Raw genomic sequence first — 7319 nt, 5'->3', positions numbered from 1 at the left:
ATGTGAGCATCATCATTCAATTCCAAATTCACAATTTCATGGGTTTCAACATGAATTCACATGATAAATCACACATGTCAATTAATTCTATATCAATCTTGAAATAAATCATGAAATAGAAACTCAATTATAGCAATAATCATGAATAAACTTTGATTTCAAATCATGTAAATCATAAAATCAAGCTACTTGAATTTTAAATGAGTTTCTTGGACTCCAAAGGTGGAAGGAACCCTTGGATGAATATTTCACATACCTTGGATTTTTAATTCTAGAAGAACAATGGAAAAATCTTGAGGCTTCGCTTTGAAATTAAATTAGGTTCTTGTTCTTGAGAAATTTGAGCGAAAGTGAGTGTATGTTGCTTAATGAGGGTTGAATCTCAAATTTTAGAGCTGAATAGGGGTGGCAAAAAAGACCCAAATACCCCTATGAACGCGGATTTTTAATGATTGAAAACCTAACTGTCGATGTACAGACTGATGTGCGTATCATTGGCATCGATGCGATAGCCAATGCATCGCATTGTATCTACGTTGGTTCATTAGAATTTGCCACTTGGAGCTAACAAAAAATATTAATTGATACGATGAACGATGCACCGCATTGAGATCACGATGATACATTATTTTGGGTTCCCATACATGTGTCAAACGAGGCCTGCAAAATCCAAAACTCATCCAAAAACACCTACTGGCATTCCTAATCATGATTCAACCTAGAGATTAATATTTTAAGGTCATAAGAGTGATTGAATAGAGTTTCCAACTTATAAAGGACAAAATAATACTAATTCTGAATACTTAGTGAGAATTTTCCAAGTCTGGACCCCTTAGCAAGCTTAAAAGACTGAGTTGAGCTTAAGATTTTGTGGGGTCTTACAATATCTCCCCCTTAGGAACATTCATCCTCAAATGAGACCTATTATAATGAGAATACTGATAGACTGGTCTTAGACACTGAACATGCATAAATGAAGTATAATTTCATGACTAAATTTATTAATATACTAAATTATCATACTGAACATGGATATCTGATGCATGAGTACATAGCTGAACATAATTGATGAATGCATGAATGGGATTGCTGATAAGCTGGGCTTATATATTGGACATGCATGTCTGATGCATGAGTACATGACTGAACCAATTCGTGAATGTATGACTGAGTATGCAATGTTAATTGATGCTAAGTTGGTAGCTATATCTAAACATAAGACTGAGTAAATTTACAGAAAACTGATACTTTGGGATAAGTTTGAGTTTGCAGAGAAAAGGTGAGGATACTTGGTCTGTATGTTTTCTTCTGCTTCCTAAGTAGCTCCCTCAACAGATTGATTCTGCCAAAGTACTTTGACTAGAGGGACTTCTTTGTTCCTCAGTCTGTGAATCTGATAATCAAGGATTTCAACAGGAGTCTCTTCATAAGAGAGGCTGTTCTGAATATCTATACCCTCTATAGGGACTACGACTACTGGGTCACCTATACATTACTTAAGCAAGGAGACATGGAATGCTAGAAGCACTGAAGCTAAGTTTGAAGGCAACTCAAGATCGTAAGCTACCTTTCTGAAATGGCTGAGAATTTGGTAAGGACTGACATATCGGGGATTGAGTTCCTCTTTTTGACAAACATCTTCACTCCATTCATAGGAGAGATTTTCAAATACATAAAATCACCAATCTTAAACTCGAGATCCTTTCTGAACACATCTGCGTACAATTTCTGTCGGATCTGAGCTATCTTAAACCTTTCCTTGATCAACTAAACTTTCTATAGGGTATCAAATACCAAGTCAGGCCCCACCACTGTCACCTCACCCACTTCAAATCAACCAATGAGAGATCTATACCTCCTCCTATAAAGTACCTCAAATGAAGCTATCTGAATGTTGGAATGATAGATATTATATGCGAATTAAATCAAAGGCAAGTGGTTATCCTTAGTACCTTTAAAGTCTATCACACACAATCACAACATATCTTCTAAAGTTTGAATGGTCCTTTCTACTAGACCATCTATCTAAGGATGAAAGCCTGTACTGAGGTGAACTTGGGTACCAAGACCCTTTTGGAATGCCTTCCAGAAATGATAGGTGAACTGGGTACCTCTATATTAGATAATGGAAAATAGAACACCGTACAATCTGAAAAACTCCCTAATATAGAGTTTGGCATAATCTTCAGCTGATTAAGAGGTATGGACTGGTAGGAAATAAGCTGATTTGGTCATCCTGTCTACAATGACCCAAACTGAATCATGCTGGCGACAAGCATAAGGAAAACCCGCCACATAGTCCATGTTTAGTTCTTCCCATTTCTAAGTAGGAATACTGAACTCCTGCATGGACCCACTTGGCTTCTAATTCTTGATCTTAACTTGCTGATATGTTGAGCACTTACCCACAAACTCTGCAATGTCTCTCTTTATCCCACTCCACCAATAGATCCCCAGCAAATCACGGTACATCTTAGTGGCCCCTGGATGAATAGAGTAGCGTGCACCATGTGCTTTTGCAAGAACTCATTGTCTCAAGTCGTCTACACCTGGCACACATAGCTGACCCTAACAACGCAAAACACCATCTCCTCCTTGGGAGAAGACCTCTACTTTCTGATCTATGACTGATTCCTTCAACTTGACTAGACTGAGATCCCTATCCTACTTTTCCTTTACCTCAAAAACTAGGGATGATTCTGAACTACTCTGCATCCATACACTACCTTATGTTGAATCGACTAAGAGAACACCTAGTCGGGCAAACTGATGAACTTCCTAAACTAACAACTTCTTACCATCCTCCATATAAGCTACACTACCTACATAAGCTACACTATCTAGATACATCCAACTAAGAGCATCAGCCACTACATTGGCTTTACCCAGATGATACAGGATACTCATGTCGTAGGCTTTTCAACAACTCCAACCACCTTCTCTGATGGAGGTTTAAATCTTTCTGAGAGAAAATATACTGTAGGCTCTTATGGTCAGTGTTAACACATCAATGTGCACCCCATACAAATAGTTCCTCCAAATCTTTAAGAAAAATACTACTACTGCTAACTCAAGATCATGAGTAGGATAGTTCTTTTCATGATGCTTAAGCTATCTAGAGGCGTAGGCTATGACCTTACCTCTCTGCATCAAAACACACTCCAAAATGACTCTAAAGTTATCACAATATACCACAAACCTATCTGAACCATCAAGTAGGGTCAAAATTGGAGTTGTAGTAAGTCGAGTCTTTAAATCCTAAAAACTCTTTTCATAAGAATCTGACTACTAGAATTTGACTTTATTCTGAGTCAATCTGGACATAAGGAATGCAATAGATAAAAATCCCTCAACAAACCATCGGTAATAGCCAGCCAAGCCCAAGAAACTCTTGATATCTAATAGAGAGATAGGTCTAGGCTAGTTTCTCACTACTTTAGTCTTTTGGGGATCAACTCTAATGCCACCACCAAAAATGATATGGCCAAAAAAGGCTACTGACCTTAGCCAAAGTTCGCACTTGCTGAATTTGGCGAATAACTAATAGTTTCTGAGAGTCTACAATACTATTTTAAGATGGTCTGCATGATCATGCTCACTACGGGAGTAGACAAGAATGTCATCTATAAAGACTATGATGAACATGTCCAAGTGCTGCTTGAACATACGGTTCATCAAGTCTATAAAGGATGTAGGGCTATTGGTAAGACAAAAGGACATGACTAAGAATTTAAAGTGACTATACCGAGTTTTGAAGGCTGTTTTTGGGATGTCACATTCTCTGAACCTAAGCTAATGATAGCTCGATCTGAGGTCTATGTTAGAGAAGTAACTGGCACTCTAAAGTCGGTCAAACAAGTCATCAATTCTGGGAAGTGAATACTTGTTCTTGATTGTGACTTTAGTTAGCTGACTGTAATTAATACGCATTCTGAGAGAACCATCTTTCTTACGTACGAATAAAACTGGGGCACCCCATGAGGACACACTGGGTCTGATGAATCCCTTATCTAGGAGATCCTTTAACTGTTCTATTAATTCTCTAATTTTCGCAGGTACTATTCTATATGGAGGGATAGATATAGGCTAAGTATCTAGAAGAAGGTGGTAATTCACATGCTACTGACACTGAGTCAAGATTAAGGGGTTCTGAACTAAAGTCTTGGACTCAAACAAGATGGTAAACACCTCCCTTAGATATCATTTTTCTTGCCCTTAGGTAAGAAATAAGCTGACCCCTAAGTGCTAAAGTACTACCCCTTCACTCAAGGATGAGTTCACTCAGAAATTGAAACTAGATAATTTTATTTCTGCAGTTGATTGAGGAATAGTAGGAATGAAGCCAATCAATGCCGAGAATGATATCAAAATTGGTCATCTGTAATTTAACTAACTCTGCCAAAGTGACTTTCTAAGATACCATAACCGGATAATTCTTGTATATCCGTCGGACGAAGATAGATTTACCCACTGGGGTAGAGATTGAGAAAGGCTCCGATAGGATTTCAGGACTAACTCCAAAGTCAACAGCTATATAAGGAGTAACAAAAGACAAAGAAGCTTTTGGGTATAACAAAGCATAAATATATAAATAATAAACTTGTAACGTACCAGTGACTATATAAGGAGAACTTTCCTGATTCTATTGGGACTGAAATGCGTAGAGTCTGTTTGGTCGCTGGCCACTGGTGGCACTGGATGCGGCACCCTGCTGATTTGGGTGACCTGACTGAGCTGGGGGATGGTTATGCTGACTCTGAGAACCCACTTGAGGACACTGTCTGACGTTGTGGCCTGGCTTGCCACATCCAAAACATACATCACTTCCAGCTTTGCAGATACCCAAGTAGTTTCTGCCATACTTTTGACAAAGAGGATTGGTTCGGGAACTGATAACATTACCCTTGGGTTTAGGGCCTGACGCCCTAACTCTGTTGCCATCTCTGAATCTTGGAATAGGAGCATTGGCTGAGGAAGGAGCTTGAATTGAGGATTTTAGTTAGAACTAAGAACGATTCCCACCCTCTGACTTAGGCTGAGCGAAGTGGAAATTACTTATTCTCGCTCTCTTATTCTCCCTCTCATTCTCTTTAATCTTATCCTTCTCTATCTGTAGAGCATGGACCATTAGCCTGGATATGTCCATCTCCTTAATCAATATTGTGGTCCTACACTCCTTGACTACACTATTAGAAATGCCAGACACAAACTTATTTATCTTAGATGTGCTATCTGCTACCACATGAGGAACGTATCTGGCTAATTGAGTAAACTTAAGAGAATACTCTTGTATCATCATGTTACCCTGCTTTAGATTTATAAACTCCAAAACCTTTACTTCCCTCAACTCTAGCGGGAAGAACCTATCTAGAAAAGCAACAACAAACGCCTGCCATTCTATGGGCCCTGCATTTGCGGCCTTTTTTGCTTTCCACTATTTAAACCATGAGTGTGCCACATCCTATAACTGATATGTGGCTAACTCAATGCTCTCAACAACAGTCACTCCCATAATATTTGTAACTTTCTACACCTAATCAAGAAATTCCTGAGGGTCCTCATCTGATTTAGACCCAGTAAAAGATGAAGGGTTCATTCGAGTGAAATCTCGAATCCTGACAATAGTAGTATTGGCCACTGGGTTGGCTGGAATAGTAGCTGGACGTTCATTCTGGGATGCCATAGAATAAGCTATGGTGGTGAAAGCTGCACTAAACTTAGCGTGGGAGACATGTTCATCCAGAGATCTGGCTGGACGAGCTGAGGTTTTGGATAGTCTCCCGTTCCTCTTCACTTAGTCCTTTTTGGAGGCATATTATGTAAATGGAAGAGAAAATTTGATTAGATAGAGATTTTAAATGGAGCTCATGCCCACTCGTATGATATAAGTATTTAAAGAAGGAAAACTTTTCCAAAAACATCTCGTAGCCTCCTGTCCATAAGTATGGTGTACTACAAACCCATGCACTAGACTCTACTAGATGCAACTTTCAGACTTCCTAGGACTCTGTTGAATCTTAGGCTCTGATACCAAGTTTGTAACACCCTGAGTCTGTACCCCGGACGCTACACGATGCTCATAATCCCGAAGGACTACAGGCTAACATGACTGGTACCTACTACAATAACTGAATAGTAATACTGCAAATATGTGAAAATTAGGTGAAAACTTGCCATAATTTTCAATACTAAAATAAAACTGAATACGGTATAAGAATACCAAAACTAAAATATCTGTCTGAAAATACTCTAGTCTGAAAAACCTCTACTATCTGAAAAATGGAGTTGATGGGACAAGACCCCAACTAACTCCAACTACTGAAAACTGTACTGAAAAACTGAAATATGGAAGAAAATAATTATGTCCTCAAACTATGAGGACTCACCACTAACTCTGACTGCTGAAGATCTGAACTGCTAAGGGTGCTTGGGAGCCCGTGGTCTGAACCTATGATATAAAATATCATAGCACAATAGAAAAGTATGCGTCAGTACTTTGAATGTACCGGTATGCTAAGTGAAGTAGGCTAAAATGCATGGGTTCATATGAATGAAAATACTGCCTAAATGACATAAATATAACTGAATGGGAGTACATGCATGAATAAGTATACTATAACTGAGATCGTGATAACATTGAATACTGAGTTCTAAATTACTGATATCTGAGTTTACTGATGTTGTGTTACTGATAACTGAGTGAATGTATCTGATAATCTTGATCCTTTGGACCTATGCTGAGTTCCGTACTAAACTGTGTGACTGCATACGACAGTCCTGAATGTGTAGAACTGAACTGAGTTCTATTTTGAGACTGGAACTGAAACTGAGACTATGGGAGGTAATCATCTAACCGACATGCCTTTTTCTAAATAGATTGGGGTCCAACCTGTAACCCAGTTAGAAGAGTGTCAGTACCGTTCGTCGAGTAAATACAATTATGAGTTTACCCTCGCTGACAGGAAAACTCATATGAGATGTATCAACCCTAGGCTGGCAGGAAGATATCTCAACCTACGCTAGCTATGTAGTTCTATAACGTAAGGATTGCTACTAAGGGTTAAACCCTCTGCTGGCAGGAATGCCCCCATCCCTGGGTTAACTCGATGCTGAATCCTACTCCCAACTGAATAGACACTAAACTAATTTCCTAGTTCCTACTAGGCTTGACTGGACTGTTACTAATTTTATTGAGTTCCGCTGACGAACGGAATACTACTGAATTTTGTTAGCTAACTGAGTTTACTGAGGTCTGACTTGGATACTGAACTAGGTGGGACTAATACTAAATCTACTGAGTTCTCCTGAGTCCTATAACT

The sequence above is a fragment of the Capsicum annuum genome, chromosome 7 (genome assembly GCF_002878395.1).
Source record: "Capsicum annuum cultivar UCD-10X-F1 chromosome 7, UCD10Xv1.1, whole genome shotgun sequence".
Lineage (NCBI taxonomy): Eukaryota > Viridiplantae > Streptophyta > Magnoliopsida > Solanales > Solanaceae > Capsicum > Capsicum annuum.
Note: the sequence above shows the minus strand (reverse complement) of the source record.